The sequence below is a fragment of the Chiloscyllium plagiosum genome, unplaced genomic scaffold (assembly GCF_037043375.1).
Source record: "Chiloscyllium plagiosum isolate Xiang-an unplaced genomic scaffold, Cpla_swu_hap1 HiC_scaffold_29, whole genome shotgun sequence".
Lineage (NCBI taxonomy): Eukaryota > Metazoa > Chordata > Chondrichthyes > Orectolobiformes > Hemiscylliidae > Chiloscyllium > Chiloscyllium plagiosum.
The window spans coordinates 81,583,599-81,603,234 of NW_028270167.1; the positions used below are offsets into that span (position 1 = coordinate 81,583,599).

The following is a 19,636-nucleotide window of genomic DNA, read 5'->3' on the forward strand; positions in this document are numbered from 1 at the left end:
TTGAGTTTCCCACTCTGGGAAAAAAAGCTTCTTACTATCTTCCCTGCAAACCTCTCATGATTTTGTAGACCTTTATCAGGTCCTCCCCCAACTTCCGGCTTTTTAATGAAAAAGATCTTAATCTACTCCACCTCTTCTCATAGCTAGTATCATCCATGCCAGGCAACACCATGGTAAACCTCCTCTGCACCCTCTTCAAAGCTTACCCGTTTGGCAATGTGACAATCAGAACTGTACACAGTGTTCCAAATGTCGCTGAACCAAAGTGTTATACCACTGTAACATGAACTGGCAACTCTTGTACTCAATGCTCCGTCCAATGAAGGAATTCATGCCGTATGTCTTCTTGACCACTCTGCTGACTTGCGTCGCCACCTTCGGGGAACAATGGACATAAACACCCAGATCTCTCTGTCCATCAAGTTTCCCCAGGGCAATTCTTTTTTTCAGAACAATCGCTCTTGAACCGGATCTTCCAAATGCATCACCTTGCATTTGCATGGATTGAACTCCAAGTGCCATTTCTCTGCCCAACTTTCCTACATATGTTTATTTTGCTGTATTCTCTGACAGTCTGGATCACTATCTGCTACTCCAGCAACCTTAGTGTCATCTGCAAACTTGCTAATGAGGCATCTATACCTTCTTCGAAGTCACTTTTATATATCACAAAGAACAGTGGACCAATACAGATCCCTGTGGAAACACTGTCACATATCTCCATTTTCAGAAAGTCCCTTCCAACTACCACTTTCTGTCTCCTGTTGCCCAGCCAGTTCTCTACCGATCTAGTTCAAGCACCCTGGACTCCATGTGACTTCACCTTCTCCATCTGCGTACTTTATCAAAAGCCTAGCTAAAGTCTATGTCCATGGCATCTGAATCCTTTCCCTTATCATTCAACTTTGTCGCCTTTACAAAAAATTCTATTCAGTTTGTAAGACATGACCTCTCCAGCACAAAACCATGTTGCCTCTCACTGATTAGCCCATTTTCTTCCAAATGGAAATATTTCCTAATCCTCAGTACCTTCTCCAGTAACTTCCCTGTCAGTGAGAACAGGCTCACAGGTCTGTAATTGCTGGAGTATTCCTTCTACCCTTCTTAAACAAGGGGACACCATTAGCAATTCTCCAATGCTACAGGTCCACACCCGTGTTCAATGATATTGGAAAGGTATTTGTTAAAACCTCGGTTATCTCCTCTCTCACTTCCCTCAGAAACCTTTTGGAATACCCAACACTTCCTCCGTCCTTCTGCCAGCTTGACCTAGAGTAATAAAACATCTATTCCTAAAATTAACATCCATCATATCGCTATCCTTAGGCCTCTTAACTCATCGTTTCAGATTGGCAGTACATTCCTCATGTTCGTTCAAAAGTTCGTCTGTCTTCAGTCACCTGGACCTTAAGTCCGCATCCGTTTTCCTCTTAGCTAGGCTGGCATTTCACCTGGCATCCATGGCTCCCTTGTCTTGCCATTTCTATCCCTCATTTTCCAGGAATATCCTCTCTCCTGAACGCTAATCAACCTTTCTTTAAAAACCACTCACATATTGAATATGGATATACGTTCTAACACCTGTTCCCAATCTGCATTCCCCAGCTCCAGTCGAATGCTGATATAGTTGGCCTTCCACCAATTTAGTCTTCTTCCTTCAGGACCACTCTTGTCTTTCGTGAGAAGTCGACGAATCTGTCGCATTTACTCTCAATGAAACTGCTGCTGCATTTTTTATTTTTGATCTTTTCATCTGTAGAGTAGTTTCTACTTGCATTCGAGCATTCACAGAGTTCAAAAAGACATTTCAGCCCATCATGCAGTGCGGCTCATCAGGCATCCATCTAGGCTCGTCCCAGCTACCAGCTTTGACACATAACCTTGTGTGTTTTGATACTCCCAAAAACAGGATACCCGCAACAACCCCTGTCTTAACGAACCAAGCTCCCCATCCACTCAAAATACTATTCAACAAGACAAAAGACCCGATGGGCAGACCCTGCATCCTCCTTAAGCTCCTTCCATAAATTCCACAGCCTCGCTACAGTCCGTGTAAAGTATCCCTCCGGGCTATGAATGTCCCCAAAACTGTACACAGAGCGCACCTTTCTCAGCCAACAACGAGTCGAAGGACTGCCTTGTCTGCCATGCCATCCGACTGCGCAGCTAATGTGGAAAGGCCATAATTAAAGCAATAAATAAATCTCGGATGATTTTAATAGATATAATTAATCCACTCAGCATTCTTGCTAGTACCAATGACAGGGATAAGTTACTCCCCGCCCACGGATATCTCATTCTTGGCCTTGAATACATTGGGAATACCCGGTCGCTGATGAAAACTGTCCATTGGCACCGCAGAATCAGGGATACTCTTCCGTTTCGGTCGATGCAATGTCAGCGGGGACAGAACATCAAACTAAACCCGTGGCGAGGTAACAACCTCAAGGAGAAGCATCACACGGGTGCCATGCCAAACAAAGGGAAGAGTCAGATACATCCCAAACTTCGAGACCACACAATTATCAGGTATCGGCCAAGGGAACAAACTGAGAGTTCATAATGAGCTCATCATGTATCACACGGCCACGAAAAGGTACCGCAGTCACAATACCAAACGTATGCAGACAAGTACCCCCAAAGCAACTCACGGAAGCATTGATCCTGAGGTCTGGAATTCTTAATTAATCCTTCCATTTCATCGCACAGATTTTCATCATAAGTACACTCTTTTGGCCATTAAGGTATTAAACCCTCATTTCTTAATTCCCATTGTTCAGGTTTTTTTTAATGATATCCTTTCTACTGGTAATTTCTTTCGCAGTATTTCAACTTTGTTCATCCTGACATATATTACAGTCCAGCTGATCTATTGCTTCTATTCTCACAATCCACTCCCATATGCCTCTCATATCAGGCAGCAAGTCGTCCATTATTGTGAATATTCCATAACTCTACAAATCACAGACATCCCTCATCAGTTCATCAGTCCCAAATCATTCTTAGTTTCAACTAATTAATAAAGACATTCTATTTTTGTTCGTTCTATCTATACTAATCCAGGACTGCATCTGCAGATTACAGTTATCACTGATGATTCCTTGAAAAAAGCTTTTAAGGAAAACTCGATCTTGAATTCCTACAGTGCAAAACAAGATCAAAACAAATCCCTAGTATTCAGAGTCCTTCTTGACAGATTATGTATAAAACAACTCAAATCTACTGCATACCATCCAGAATCTCATGGAGGGCTAGACAGGTGTCCTCAAACATTTTTTGTTGAAACTTCTGTGAAACATCCCTATAATCTTTGCAAGTTTCTTTTTTTCTCATGTTCTTTCTTGCGGTTATTTTCAGCACTGTTGTGGCATTCTGTGGACCGAGAAAGCTTTCCGAATCTTCCAGTTTCATGCTGATTTTAACCACTTTGTATGCCTTCTCCTTCAATTTGATAGTCTCCCTTATTTCTTGAGACAACCATGCTTGATTACAGTTTTTCTTACTGTCCTTCCTTTACATTGGAATATAATTTTGATCATCACTTTGAAAAATCTAATTGAAAGCTCTGCTCATCGGCTGACCCACCATATTTATTTCTTTTTTGAGTCTACTTTAGCCAGGCTATCCCCGTTCTATTGTAGAGCCCCTTGTACATGCACAGGAATCTGGCATTGGTTTTTAACTTCACACCCTCCATCTGCATTCTCAATTCGACCATACTGTGATCACTCCTTCCAAGCGGATCCTTAACGATGAGGTATTTGATTATTCCTGTCTCACGACAGAGGACCAGATTGACAAAGTTTGCTACCTCGCCGTTTCTTTGAAATACTGTTCAGGAAAACCATCACGATTAAATCAAACATTGTCCTCCTCAATGCAACACAGACTGAGCTAGTTCGACCAACCAAAAGGTCTACAGACTACGCCTTTCAGTGCAAGTTTCTTCTTAGAATTTCAAATTTCCAACAAAATGATTTCAAACTCATTCTCTATCGAACCTATACCATCTCACAGTACCGCGTTGAAGCTGTACTTGAATATCAGACTCTCCTGTCTGCCCTTCAGAAAAGTCTGAAAAGCCCGGATATTTCACTCCCAGTAATGACCACCCTGTAACCATGTCTCCGTAATGGCTACTAAAACATATTAATTCGTAATGATTTGTGTCATTACCTCGTCAACCTTGTTCCAGTTGCTACAATCATTTGATAAACTGTCTTCATGACAGCTTTCCTCGCCTCATGATTTCCAACATCTCTCATAAAATCTCCTAAATAATTCTTCCTTTTCACATCTTGTTTCTCCTCAACTGTCCATTTACGTCCTCCCTCCTCAGTATCCAAGGGCCCAAACACATCTTCCAGGTGAAGAAACACTTTGCCTGCACTTCGCACAACCCAGTCTACTACATTCACTGCTCGCAATGTCGTCTCCACTATCTTGGGAAATGAAGTGTGGACTGAGTGACTGCTTTTCAGAAAATCCAAGTTCCATCTTCAAGAAAGACCCTAAACTACCATTTCCCCGCCACATTAGTGGACCTGTCCGTTCCTTGGCCAACATCTCTGTCTCAGGCTTACTGCAGTGTTCCAGAGAAGCTCAGTACATGCGTGAAGAACAACATTTCATTTTTCCATTTGGGGATGCTGCAGCCCTCCGGACTCCATCAGTTTCAATAGTTTTATGCCCTGAACTCATCCATCTCCTTGCCCTCCACCTCACACACAACTCCTTGTCATCACATATGCAGCCATTACACGCTATCTATGTTTAGTCACTAACAGTCTCCAGAAAAAAGCTACTCACCCTCTCAGCTTGATCATTATCCATTAGTTTGCCCAATTCTTCTTCTTCTGTTTGAGTTCTACACCAATTACCGTTTACTTCTTACCCCAACCCCACCACCCTATCTTCTGCAGAGAGGTCAACATTTCTTAGGAGAAAGTGAGGACTGCAGATTTTCAGCAACATTTCATAGGTACCATCATTTCTGAGGAAGAGTCACTGGACCGGAACTGCTAACTCTTATTTCTCTTCTCAGATGCTGCCAAACCTGCTTAGCTGTTCCAGCACCTTCTGCTTTTGAACGTGTTCCTTGGCACACATCTCTATCTCAGGCCATCTGACACTGTGAATGATCAAGGAATAAAGGTCGTGCGTGTGCCCTTTTGGTAGCCTGAGATCGTCCGTGCTCAATGATCCTCTGTACTGAAGACAGTACTCTGTTCCTTTTCAAAACTTCTCTTGTCGATTATTCCTATTGCAATGTGAGCCATAGGCATCAACTTCTTAGGTCTATTAATACAGCAATCATGTATATGGGATTTGTCATGCAGTTCTATTTTGAATGCGATCAACAACAGAGAGAGAGAAAAACAAAACTCATGCCAAATCTGAACAGACTGGAGTTTCTGCAGGAAGTGGAACTTAGTGACTTTTTCTTCAGATAGATAACACTAAAAGCCTTTCTCACTGTGACATTGTGCCATTAGTTATCGAAGCTGAAGCATTTATAGGCTCAAAGGCTGAAACAGTTATTTTTCCTTCTTATAATACCTGAATGGTCTCCCTCCAGTATGATAGTACAGTTGTGCCAGTAAATAGGATAACTGAGTAAATCAGCTTACATATGCAGCCGGGGAACAGTCCTTATGTGGTAATATATGGGTACAGAATGCAGGGACGAGGGAGCCGTTTCACATGGTGACTGAGATGGCATTGGAGGTTTTGACAGGCTAAAATTGGGCAAATGCCCAGATCGGGTTGCGGTTGTGCCTCACGTTGCTTTGTGAGACTAGAGAGGAAATTACGCGTGTTCTGACCAATGTTTCACATTCCTTTTTAGCCACCTGGGAGTGGTTAGAGGATTTCAGGACTACTAACGTGGTTCCAGTTTTCAATAAGGCTGGCGGAGATAATGCAGCAAATTACAGAGCCGTGATTCGAACATCACATGTAGGGAAACTTTTGGAAAAGCTTCTTAAGGAGAGAATTAATTGCAACTTCTTCGGAGAAAGTTTGACCAGCGAGAGTCAGCATGCTTTTGTCAGAGGAATTCATGCCTGATAGATCAGATTACATTTGTTTTAGGAAGTGATGAGATGTGTAAACAAGGATAGTGAAATTGATTTAGTTTATGAGGAATTTTAGAAAGCCTTAGACATGTTCCCACAGCGGAGACTGGTAACAGGGTTAATATAAAAGGGATACAGGGTCACGTGGTAAGTTTGTTCCAAACTTATTTGGGTGGTTGCAGACAAAGGGAAGTGCTGTTTCTGAGACGTGGAACTGGTATTCAGTGGTGTCCCACAAGGATCAATGCTGTGTCCCTTAATGTTTGTGATTGCACATAAACAATACAGAAATAATGTTGGGGAAATGATAAGAAAATTCGAGGAGGATATGAAGATTGGCATAGTAGTGAACAGTGAAGAAGATGATCTTAGGTTCCAGGATTTCAGAGGTGGATTTGTCCAATGGGCAGATAGGGGGAGCTGAAAATAACAATAAAAACATCAGGTGATGCATTTTGTAAGTAACACGTCATGGGAGTACTCAAAGAACGGTAGGGCACTGGGAAACCCAAGAGTGACTTTGCATGTGGGTCCACAGATTTGTGAAGGCAGCAGAATATAGTAGTTAAAAAGACAGGCACGACTTTATAATTCAAGGCAAAGATTACGAGAGCACGAAAATAGGTGTCACATGTAGAAAAGTTCGTGAAGAAAGCATTTGGCACGCTTGCCTTCATGAGTCAGAACATTGATTATTGAAGTTCACGTCATGTTCTGGCGGTACAGAACATTAGTGGAGCCACATTTAGAATACTGCTGACAACTCCGATCACCTTCAACCGGAAAGATATTTTAAAACTTGAAAGAGTGCAGAATAGATTTACAAGGATGTTACAGTGTCGAGATGGCTTGAGTGGTAAGTAGAGAGTGTTTGAGCAGGGGCTTTTCCTGGCAGTGTTCCAGGCTGGTGTGTAAACTTCTAGATGTTTATAAAATCATGATTGGGGTTGGATCGGTGACTGGCCTAGGCCATGGTTTTACCCAGGATGGTGGAATTCAAAACGAGAGGGCACAAATTTAACGTGTTTTACACGGACACACTAAACAAGGGACAAAGTGTGATAGAGCGAAATTTGGATTTCCAACAGACATCATCTCAGCTTAGTCTTCGACTTAATAAAAATGGGCATGCACTTGGGAAAATAGTTTGAAAGGTAAACCATGAAGAGAACGTTAAGGATATAAAAATTGAGTGATGTCGAGATGAGGAAGTTTGTGAGTAATATATTGACCGATGTAGTATGAAGTGGAGAATGAGATGTTCGCAGGAACATTCAATAATGACCCTTTTATTTAAATTAGATATTGCAGAACTCTGAAATACAGAGGGACCTGGCTGTCCTGCTTTGTGGATCACATTAACATGGTCTGCCGGGGTAGCAACTGATTAGGAACGCAATAAGTCTTTTTATTCATTTGTTCAGCAATGATTGGGCCAACATTTATTTCGCCACTCCAATCAGTATTTGAGATGGTGAGTGCCTGGTCGAAACACTGCATTTCATGATGTTTTTTTTGGAGAAACGAAGTGTTGCAGTTATCAAATTGCGGCTTTTTCTTTTCCTGTTCACAGTTTAATGTTCAACTATTGAGTTGATATCAGAGAATGCAGAGTTTCTCCAGCAATTATGCTTGTGTTTCAGATTTCTTGCATCCACAGTTTATTTTTATTTAGTAATTTGGATGATCTGAGTTTTATGAGGAATGGAATGTTGCAAGCTGTCAAACATGTGACAGAAGATTCAAACTGAATGCTGGCAAGTTCATCATCAATTTTCCGAAGCAGATCAGCTGAGGTGGGAATAGAGGCAAAAAAAGTGTGGTGCTGGTCAAGCAGCATCCGGGGAGCAGGAAATTCGATGTTTCGCGAACAAGATGTTCATCAGGAATGCTTGAATCGTCGATTCCCCGCTTCTCAGATGTTGCCTTACAGGCTGTGATTTCCAAGTGCGACACTTCTTGACTTTGATCTCCAGCATCTAAAGTTATCACTTTCTGCTGAGGTGCGGTGTAGTCAGGTACTGTTCCTGAGATGTAATAACGAGGTCGTGATGACAGAGTGAATTTGTAGTTGAAAACTTATCCGTGAATCAATATTATTTTCCCGCTCCCACTCTGCCAAGGACAGGCTGTTTCGATGGAGCTTGTTGTTACAGTCAGTCAATCTGACAGTTGTGCATTTGGCAGGTCGCGAAAACGTGAATTCCCAACACGTTGTCTAGACTCGAATACGATACGGAGACGTTCGGTCTTGGGTCTGCCACGGCCTAAATTTGAAAGTGGGTTTGCATGTGCATAGTCGTTGTAGTGTATATTTGTGTCTGAGAGTGTAACCAGTTTTATTTTCTGATGGGTTTAAAAATGAAGCGATCAACAGAATGTTGATTTTCATGTTACTTTGATAATGTAAATCTGAACCAAAAATATGAATTGTTGGAGAAACTCAACAGACCTGACAGCATCTGTGGAGAGAAACTGAGTTAAAGTTTTAGATCGACAGAAACACGTTACTTATACATTTCTATATAATAATGCTGGGAAAATTATCAGTCTTATCTGTTGAATCAGGATTTTTATCAAAATATCTCAATGACAGACAACCGTCACCTTTCCAAATTCAAAGGACTTTCTTGACTGTAATGCTGTTTCCGTTGCTCTCAGCTGGTGAAAGGCTGTGCTTAAATGATTGCCTTCTTTCGTTTCCTTTCTCTCAGTTTGCAACAATGTCGAATAGAGAATTGGTAATTTCAGTGTCTAACTCAGCATGTGTCTCCATATGACTCTCTTTGTCTCTGTGCATCCACCTCTCCCTCTTGCTGTTACAAATTCTCCGACACTCTGCCTGTCCATACAGCTCTTTACCTATTTCGGCTCTATGAAAAGTCTGACATTTCGAGACAATTTGAGTGTGCAGCTGCTTGAGAGGTTTTTTGCCCACTGACTGGAGTGCGTTGAATTGGGCTCACATTCTCCGGATAATGTGTCTGTCACTTCAAACCAGGCAAGGCGACACTTCGTCCTCAACCAATTATGACTGTTCCGAATTCAAAATAGAATTCCTAATCCACAAGAAAAAAATGCAATTACACTACAAATAAAGAAGCACAACGATGTGTATATTGTTGGTTTAAATGTATGAACGGTGACATCAGAGAATGAGAGTGATCAGCTAGTGGTATCTCTGCCATTACCACAAAATTCCACGGCAAATCTGCAGCGTCTCCTGCCTCATCTCGTTATTCCGACCAAACTGGGAATGAAGGATGGGAAATAAAAGAGGAGGAGAAGCAGAAGTGCTTGTGGAATAATGGAAAGAAACCACAGACATAAGTAATAGTTCGGAATATTTTTAAAAAATGGCATTCACTGTTGGAACTTAACCTGGATCACCAAATCATAAATGGGTGAAAGTCCAAAAAGATGCTCAGTTATTTTCACCAAGACTTGAAACACCAAGCCCATGTATGAACGCGACAAGTAGGCACCGCTGGGAGTTGAAACCAGGATCTCTGGTTTACTAGACAAGCGCTTTAACCAACTAAGCCACGGCACCACAGCAGCTATCCCCTCACTCATCCATATGTGGAGTTGCTTAACCACTTCCTCACAGTCCTTGGACATATGTTTTCGCATGAATGTTGCTCACAGAGAATTGTATTCAATCCTCGAATTTTCAAATACAAACAGTTTATAGCTGAAAATTCTCCACTGAAAAGGCACAGAAAAACATAATCTATTCATGGATTCATTTAAAACTGGTATTTTCACCTGGTTAAAGTGACAGGAGAAAGAGGATGTGTTCATTCTATCGGGGCCCATGAACCACGTTAATACACACAGAGGGGACCTCACATCAAGAGGAACAAGGTCATTGCGATGAATTGACTAGCTGTAATGTGTAAGCAAGTATAAATATTGGGCAGTAAAAGCTGACCCAATGGCACCGACATTGAGCTTTGCACCATCAGTCCCGCGCTCACTTCCTGTCTTATGCCTCCCAGGCATCATTGTCTATCACTTTATTTCACTGTCTTCGTCCACGTCTCAACTTATTTCAAACGATTGCAGATGTCTGATAGAAACCTTTAAATTTTCGAAACGGATTCCTGGAGTATAGTCGTCACTCAATGGGAAAGGATTCACTGCATATCCAGAATTACCACAGTGATGGAGGGGATGAATTACTTTCCTGAAGCTTTCAACGCCTCAGCACAGACATGCAGCCATGATACCGCTCGTGGGGAATTTCCAGGATTTACACTCAGCGACACTGAAGGATCAGCGAGATACATCCAACTCGGAAAGATGATATGATTGGGGGGGCATTTGCGGTGGTCGTTTCCCGTGTATCTGCTGCCGTTGTCGTTATATACGGATGGAAACAATTACTGAGCGATTCTGGCAGGATCTAGATGTGCGCTCTGTATGCAAGCAAGATTTGTTTTCATTCTAATAATTCACAAAAAGAGAAATTAATCTTCATTACCTGAGTGGGAATTATATCCAGGTCTGTGCGATGTAAACTCGGACTACTGAACAGGGACCTCCTGCGATGATGACTGTAAAATTAAAACCTGACTTGTAGACACTCTTGTGTCTGTCGTTGACTCCATAACAAACTTCAGCTGCAAAGTCGCTCACTCCAAGTTTCGAAAAAGTTCAAATTATCGCACTGGATTTCAATATGAAGAAAGAAGAGCTGTGATAATATGATGTTGTTCAGCAGATGTTCTGCAGGAAGGCACAGAACAGGCTGGTGGTCACAGGGCCTCATTTTGATGTGCTGGTATCCGGTGAGCAGGCAGCACCAATAAGGGTGTCGTGATACTTGTCTGATTCCAGACCCCGGGCCAGAAATGACCAGAGTTTTCTCGCTGAACTTGTTTAGGGTCTTGAAAGGAAGAGGCAATGACTCAGATTATGAAAGTACATTTCACTGGAGTGGATCATGTAATAGCGTAGTGACTGTGAATACAGCAGTGGAAACGTCCAGCAGACATGCAGGCAACACTGAAGGAGGCACGTGAAGACGAATGTGTTCAAGTTGCCAGTGAAAGGCACTGCTTCACAAAGTGTGACGTATTGAATTAAAGCAGTGACGCTTATTATCTTTGCTGGTTCTTCACCTTGATAATCTTGTATCCCCCCCGATATAAATGTCGCCATAATACATGGAAAAGGTGAAAGGAAGTCGACGGTGGGTCGGCCCTGTGGTGTAATGGATAACACGTCTTAATTTGAATCGGTCTATTGTAGTTTTGAGTTCTACCTAGCTCAATTGCAGCATGCTGCTTTGTTGAAGTCAGTCATAACTGGTTTTATAAATTCATTAAGGCCAAAGAGGAGTCTGCGAAGAGTACCGGGACACCATAAAAATAAATAAGCCCATCTCTGTTTGGTGCAGCTCTAGATGGGGGAGATATGAAACTTGTGCTTTGTATGAATGCTTACTGTGGGGAAGGACATAGAACACAGAACATAGAAAAATACAGCGCTGAACAGGCCCTTCGGCCCTCAATGTTGCGCCGACCTTTGAACTATTCTCAGCGCATCCCCTTCCAAAATACTATCATCACCCATGTGCTTCTCCAAGGATTGTTTAGATCTCCCTAATGTGGCTGAGTTAACTGCACTGACAGGCAGGGTAGCCCGCGCCCTTACCACTGTCTCAGTAAAGAACCTGCCTCTGACATCTGTCTCAAATCTATCACATCTCAATTTGTAGTTATGTACCTTCATACAAACTGACGTCATCATCCTAGGAAAATGACTTTCATGTCTACTTATCTAATTCACTGATCATCTTGTATGTATCTATCAAATCCCCTCTGAGCCTTTTTCTTTCCGATGAGAACAGACCCAAGTTTCTCAGCCTTTACTCATTAGGCCTTCCCTCCAGACCAGGCATCATGCTGGCTCACTGGTGAGCACTGATGCCTCATAGCGCCAGGGACCCGGTTAAAATTCCAGATTCAGGCAACTGTTTATGTGGAGTTTGCATATTCTCCCTGTGTCTGCGTGGGTTTGCTCCGGTTTCCTCCCACAGTTCCAAAATATGCAATTCAGGTGAATTGGCAATGCTCAATTGCCCGTATTGCCAGGTGCATTAGCTGGGCTAAATATAGGAGAATGGGTCTGGGTGGGTTTATGTTTGGAGGGTCGATGTGGACTTGTTGGGCCGAAGGGTCTGTTTCCACACTGTAGGGAATCTAATCTAAATCTCCTCTGCACTTTTTTCCAATGCTTTCACATTCTTCCCGACATACATCCCCTCGAGCGTATTGTGTATTTGCAGCATGGTAAAGCGGCTCCGGAACTCAATCCCTCTACAAATGAAACCTAACACACTGCATGCCTTCCTAACAGCACTCTCAACCTGGATGGCAACTTTCAAGGATCTATGCACATGGACTGCAATATCCCTCTTCACATCCACAGTACCAACAATCTTTCCATTGACCCAACACTCTGCCTTCCTGTTATTCTTTCCAAAGTTCATCCACTCACATTTAGCTGCATTGAACTCCGTTTGCCACCTCTCAACCCAATTCTGCAGTCCATCCAAGTCGCCCTGCAACCTGTAACATATTTCCAAACTGCCCACTACTCCACCGACTTCAGTGTCATCTGCAAATTGACTATACATACACCTATGATGTGTCTAAGTTATTTATAAAAATAACAAACAGCAGTGGCACCAGAACAGATCCTTGTGACACACCACCAGTAGCTGGACTCCAGGTTGTATATTTTCCATCAATTACCACTCGCTGCCTTCTTTCAGGAAGCCAGTTTCTAATTTAAATGTCTAAATCACCCTCACTCCCATGCATCTGCATTTTCTCAAACAGCCTATCACATGGAACCTTAACAGAGGATTGTCTGAAATCCATGTATACCACGACAACTGCTCTACCCTCATTTACATGCTTGGGCACATTATCAAAAAATACTCAATGAGGTTTGTGAGACACTGCCTACTCTTGACGAAACCATGTTGACTATCTGAAATCAAATTATTGCTTTCCAGATGATTATACATCTTACCTTTTATAATCCTTTCCAAAACCTTTCCGACATCAGAAATATGGCTCACTGATATATAATTACCTTGGTCATCTCTGCTGTCAAGGACACAACGTTTGCAATCCTCTAGTCCTCTAATACTAAACCTGTAGACAATGACGACTCAAATATAAAAGCCAAATGCTCTGCTATCTCCTCCCTAGGTTCCCAGAGTATCCTCGGACAAATCACAACCAGCACAGGGGACTAGTCTACTTTCACTCCTTCTGGAATTGATCACACCTCTTCATAACTAACATCGATCCTTTCTATTCTAATATCTCTTATCTCATTCTTCACCCCGACATTATTCTCCTTTACCTGAGTGGAAACCGATGGGAAATGTTCGTTTAGTACTTCTCCCATCTCCACAGGGTCCCCAATCAACATCCCACTTCTGTCTTTGACTGGCCCTATTCCTACCCTAGTCATCATTTTAATCCTCACATACCTACAGAAGGCTTTAGATTTCTCCTTTATTCTATTTGCCGAAGATTGCTCGTCTTCTGAAAAATCTCTTTAAATCCTTCTAGCTAATTGGTAACACTCCATCGCATCATCTGAACCACCTTGTCTCTCAACACATAAGCCTCAATCTTCTTCTTAACAAAAGATGCAATTTCTGTAGTAAACTATGGTTCCCTTACCTTTTCAATTCTTCCCTGTCTGACCGAGACATGCCTATCAAGGAAACGCAATATCTGTTCCTCAAACCAGCTCCACATTTCCATTGTCTGCATCCCTCGCATTTTGCTACCCTGTTCTATGCACCTTAAGTTTGCCTAATCGCATTATAATTGCCCTTGCCCCATCGATAACGTTTCAACTGTGGCATGAAAGATGTAGTCTGTGGGGAAATGAATGTTGTTATCTGCAGTAAAAGGACTGTAACAGAAGAAGAAGCGCCGGATGTATTGGACCGGCTAAAAGTTAATAAATCCCTGTGACGTGATCAGGTCACACCACAGAACTCTGTGAAAAGTGAGACAAGTGATTTATGGATCACTTGCTGAAAATTGTGTCATCGATCATCACAGGTGAGGTGCCATAAGACTAGGCTGGCTAACATGACACCGCTAATTAAGAAAGGAGGAAAGGAAAAGCCAGGCAACGACAGACCTGTGAGTCTGACGTCGGCGGTGGGTAAATTGCGGAGGGAATCGTGAGGGACAGGATTTAATGTATTTGGAAATGCAAGACTGATTATGGATGGTCAGCAATGGCGTGATGCGTGGGAAATTATGTCTCCTTAAATTGAATGAGTTCTTTTTTGAATAATTAACAAAGAGGATTGATGAGGGCAGACTCGTTTGCGGGATCTCTGTGGACTTCTATAAGGGAGGTCGACAATATTCCCCATGGGAGACTGGTTAACAAAGTGAGGTGATCCAATTATTTCGATTCAAAAGCAGCTCGAAGATAGAAGACAGAGGATGGTGGTGGAGGGTTGCTTTTCAGACTGGAGGCCTGTGACCAGTGGAGTGCCACAAGGATCAGTGCTGGGTCCTCAACCTTTTGTCATTGATATAAATGAGTCGGATGCGAACATAAGAGATACAGTTAGTAAGTTTGCAGGTGACACCAAAATTGGAGGTGCAGTGGACACCGAAGATGGTTACCTCAGATTATAGCAGGATCTGACCAGATGTACCAATGGGCTGAGAAGTGGCAGATGGAGTTTAATTCAGATAAATGCGTGGTCCTGTATTTTGGGAAAGCAAATTTTAGCAGGACTTATGCACTTATTAGTAAGGTCCTAGGGGGTGTTGCTGATCAAAGAGACTTTGGAGTGCCGCTTCATAGCTCCGTTAAAGTGGTGTCGCAGGTAGATAAGATCGTGAAGAACGCGTTTGGTCTGCTTTGCTTTATTGGTCAGAGCATTGAGTACAGGAGTCGGGAGGTTATGTTGCGGCTGTACAAAAACTTTGGTTAGGCCACTGTTGGAATATTGCGTGCAATTCTGGTCTCCTTCCTATCCGAAAGATGTCGTGAAACTTGAAAAGGTTCAGAAAAGATTTACAAGGATGTTGCCAGGGTTGGAGGATTTGAGCTACAGGGAGAGGCTTAACAGGCTGGGGCTGGTTTCCCTGGAGCGTCGGACGCTGAAGGGTGACCTCATAGAGGTTTACAAAATTATGAGTGGCATGGGGAGGATAAATAGACAAAGTCTTTTTCCTGAGGTCGTGGAGTCCAGAACTGGAGTGCATAGGTTTAGAGTGAGAGGGGAAAGATATAAAAGCGACCTAAGGGGCAACGTTTTCACGCAGAGGGTGGTACCTCTATGGAATGAGCTGCCAGAGGATGTGGTAGAGGCTGGTCCAATTGCAACATTTACGAGACATTTGGATGGGTATATGAATAGGAAGAATTTGCAGGGATATGGGCCGGGTGCTGGCAGGTAAGACTATATTGGGTTGGGATATCTGGTCGCCATGGACAGGTTGGACCGAAGGGTCTGTTTCCATGCTGTACATCTCTATGACCCGATTACTCTATGTTGTGCCCAGACCCGACTATGCCAATGCACTTCTGCTCGGCGTCAAACATTCTGAACTTTCAGATAGTAATTGTTTTAATGTCGTCAGCAAATTGCAGTTGCCTGTTCCCGAGCTGACATATTTTCCAATTCACATGGCTAACACAAATCCAATTAGCCTCAGCAATTACTGCAATGGCAATCAGATCTGGCTGTATGTGTGTGTGTATGTGTATGTGTGTGTGTATATATATGTATATATATATATATATATATATATATATATATATATATATATATATATATATATATATGTGTGTTTTCAAACACAGAAACACGTACAGCATGCAGGGATTTCATTTCTATATTAAACAAGAATGTACATTTATCAGTAGATAGTATATCAACTGCAGATAAACAATAACTAACGATAACATATCACTGGAATGCTGACAACCTTAATCATCTCATAGAACATAGAACATAGAACAGAGAACAATACAGCACAGAACAGGCCCTTCGGCCCACGATGTTGTGCCGAACTTCTAACCTAGATTAAGTACCCATCCATGTACCTATCCAAATGCCGCTTAAAGGTCGCCAATGATTCCGACTCTACCACTCCCACGGGCAGCGCATTCCATGCCCCCACCACTCTCTGGGTAAAGAACCCACCCCTGACATCTCCCCTATACCTTCCACCCTTCACCTTAAATTTATGTCCCCTTGTAACACTCTGTTGTACCCGGGGAAAAAAGTTTCTGACTGTCTACTCTATCTATTCCTCTGATCATCTTATAAACCTCGATCAAGTCACCCCTCATCCTTCGCCGTTCCAACGAGAAAAGGCCGAGAACTCTCAACCTATCCTCGTACGACTTCCTCTCTCGTACAGCCTCCACCACAAACTCCCAAAGGCAGTCACAGAGAAAAGAAAACATGATGTCGTTGTTGCATATGAAGCATGGGAAGGCAGTTCAGTAGTCCCTGCCCATAGGAATCACTGCGATTATTCTGTTAACTTTTCAGGATACTCTGCGGTAATTGGTTGTGTCAGCTTTGTTTTGCTTAACACTGCTTCGACATGGTGGAAAACCCTCCTGCTGAACAAACCAAACACCCAGGAAACTGGCCTCGCCTCAGAATTTGTCACAGTATGAGTGACAAAGAACTCCTAAATTCCAGTACATTTTAAAAACTCAATGTGTTCCTTAACTCTAAAAGTGAACATTTAGCAAAACCATTTACAACTTTAAAACCAGTTTCTCTTAACTAATTGTTATTGGCCTTCAACTGTACAGCAACATACTTTTCCAATAACCATATATTAAAAATACATCAACTTAATTTCAAAACCACACAACGGCTTTCAGTGACAGTTTCCATCTCCCTCTGGCTTTCGGTCTCCCTGGGTCATCTTCGATATTTTCGTTCAAGGATATTTCGTATGAAAAAGGAACTTCGATAGGGAATAATTTGTGGACAGTTTACTCTATCGATGACATTAAGTCTCACTCTGTCTAACTGTCAAGATGTCTGATTCTTTACTGCCCAAGCATTGGATTATATCAGTGGTATGATATTTGCAAAACAATAAATTCAAAATAATCAGTTTTTAATTTGCTGGGCCTAATTTAAGCTGATTTTTTTTTTAATCAATTTGAATCATTGCAAAAACAACAGCCGATATTCAGGTGTTTGTTTCACAATGAAATATGGTATATTTTCAAATTTCCAGTACACTCTGATACTGCTAGTCAGTCACATGATTGGTACCTGCAAGCTCTCATTGACAAACAGCCTTCCCTCTCTTTTTAATGTACATTTGACACCCGCAAATTTATAACATCGCCCCACTTACGAAAACGATATGAACCATTACAGTGAAAAACGTTTATTTTTTCTTCAGGTTTTATCCACCATTGCAAGGAAATACGTTGGGGCTTAATTTTACTTCATACTAATTCCTGCGCGCGCGCGCGCGCACACACACACACACACACACACACACACACACACACACACACACACACACACACACACACACACACACACACACACACACACACACACACACACACACACACACACACACACACACACACACACACACACACATATATATATATATACAAAATATTGTTATCCGTTCAACCTTATCTATAGTTTTCCTGTTAAATCAGCAATAACGCACCTATAACCAAATTATTATGAGCCATAACACGTACAATGTCTAAATTAAGAGTCTGCAACAAAAGTTTCCAACGCATAAAACTCACATTATTGTCTTTTATTCGTTCCAAGAATGTAAAAGGATTTCAATCTGTCACATAAACATTAAACTGGTGGAAGGCCAGTACGAAACTCAGTAATTCTTTTTTTTCGATGGTGGAGTATTTTCTCTTGTGGGTGTGGAGTTTAGTGTGCAGTAAACAACTGGCGTTCAATTCCATCATGATCTTCGAACAGCAGTACAGCTCCAACGCGTATGTTGTTGGTGTCCAAATTGCATGACCGATGTTATGTAACAAGAACCTCTCCTCTGCTTTCGTGAATGTTGATTTCTTTCAGATTATTACTAGTTTTGCTTCTCTTAATCGTTCAAAGAGCTATGCCAATTGCAGCATGTGATCTCCCCATGACTTACTAACGATCACGACATCATCTGGATGGACTGCACGGTTTCCTAACGCAGCCATAAGCCATAAGGTCATGAGCCTTTGGAATGTGGCTGGTGCATTTTTCATTCCAATGTGCATCACTTCGAATTGATGTAACCTATTTGAAGTCAGGAACACTCAAACCTCTTTGTATTTCTCTAATAAAGGTATCTGGCCATCACAACGTAGTAGTTCCCACTACCTAATGTTGCTAGCTTATCCAAATTTCTTGGTACAGTCTGAGTCGATTCGGTAATATTTTCGTTGAGCTCCCATCCACTTCCTTCCACACTTGCGTGGCTTTGAAAGGAATAATCCTATAGGGGTGTTGTTTTATCAGAACAGAATTTCCTACTTCTACCCCATGCACAATGGCATTAGTCCTCCCCATGTTATTCTTGCAACTGTCGTCATACTGCTGCTATCTTTGACAGTTAGCTCACTGACGCATCACAGTGCTCAGGGACTTCCTCATTGTTTAATTTGCAGTCCATCAAAAGCCCCATCATCTGAATTTGTCTTCTCATTCTGTTGGGCAGTAATTAACTCTGTTTTTTTCCAGTGCTCTCTCTCTGTTGTAACAAGGTTTAAACGTGTTCATATTACATGCCCGTCACAGTTTTCTTCTATCCGCATAAGACCATTAGACCATAAGAGATAAGAGTGGCCATTTGGACAATCGAGTCCTCTCCACCATTCAGTTATGGCTGATGGGCATTTCAACGCCCCCTACTCGTATCCCTTAATTCCTTGTGAGATTGAGCATTTATCAATCTCTTCACTGAAGACATTTAATGCCCCCGCCTCCACTGTGCTCCGAGTTAGTGAATTCCACAGGTCCGCCATTCTCTGGCTGATGAAATGTCTCCTCATTTCCTTTTTAAGTTGACCCCCTCTCAGTCTAACGCTGGGCCCACGAGTCCTAGTATCCTAACGAGACAGAAACAATTTCCGAGCGTCCAACTTTTCCAAGCCATCTTGTATGTTACTATTAGATCTCCCCTCAGCCTTCTGAACTCGAACGAATACAATCCTAGGATCCTCAACGATTCATCGTTTGTTAGACATACCATTCCAGCGAACATCTGTGTGAATCTCCGTTGGAGAAGCTCTCGTGCCAGTATGTCCTTCCTAAGGTTTGGTCCACAACAGGACTCAGTATTCTAAATGGGGCTTAACCAAAGCTTTATAACGTCTTCGTAGCAACTCACTGCTTTTACATTCCAACCCTCTCGAGAGAAATGACAAGAATGCATTTGTTTTCTTAACCACGTACTCAACCTGCAAATCACTCCGCAGTGTACTCGCACTCCCAGATCCCATTGTGCCTTGGCTATATGAATTTTCTCACCGTTCAT

The 19,636-nt window shown here is 42.3% G+C and overlaps 1 non-coding gene across 1 annotated transcript; it reads right to left on the reverse strand.

Moving 5' to 3' along the window:
- Positions 1 to 9,556: 9,556 nt before the first annotated feature.
- Positions 9,557 to 9,630, reverse strand: trnat-agu (transfer RNA threonine (anticodon AGU)). The gene has a single exon. It is a non-coding gene; the product is annotated as a tRNA-Thr (tRNA).
- Between the last annotated feature and the right edge of the window lie 10,006 nt (positions 9,631 to 19,636).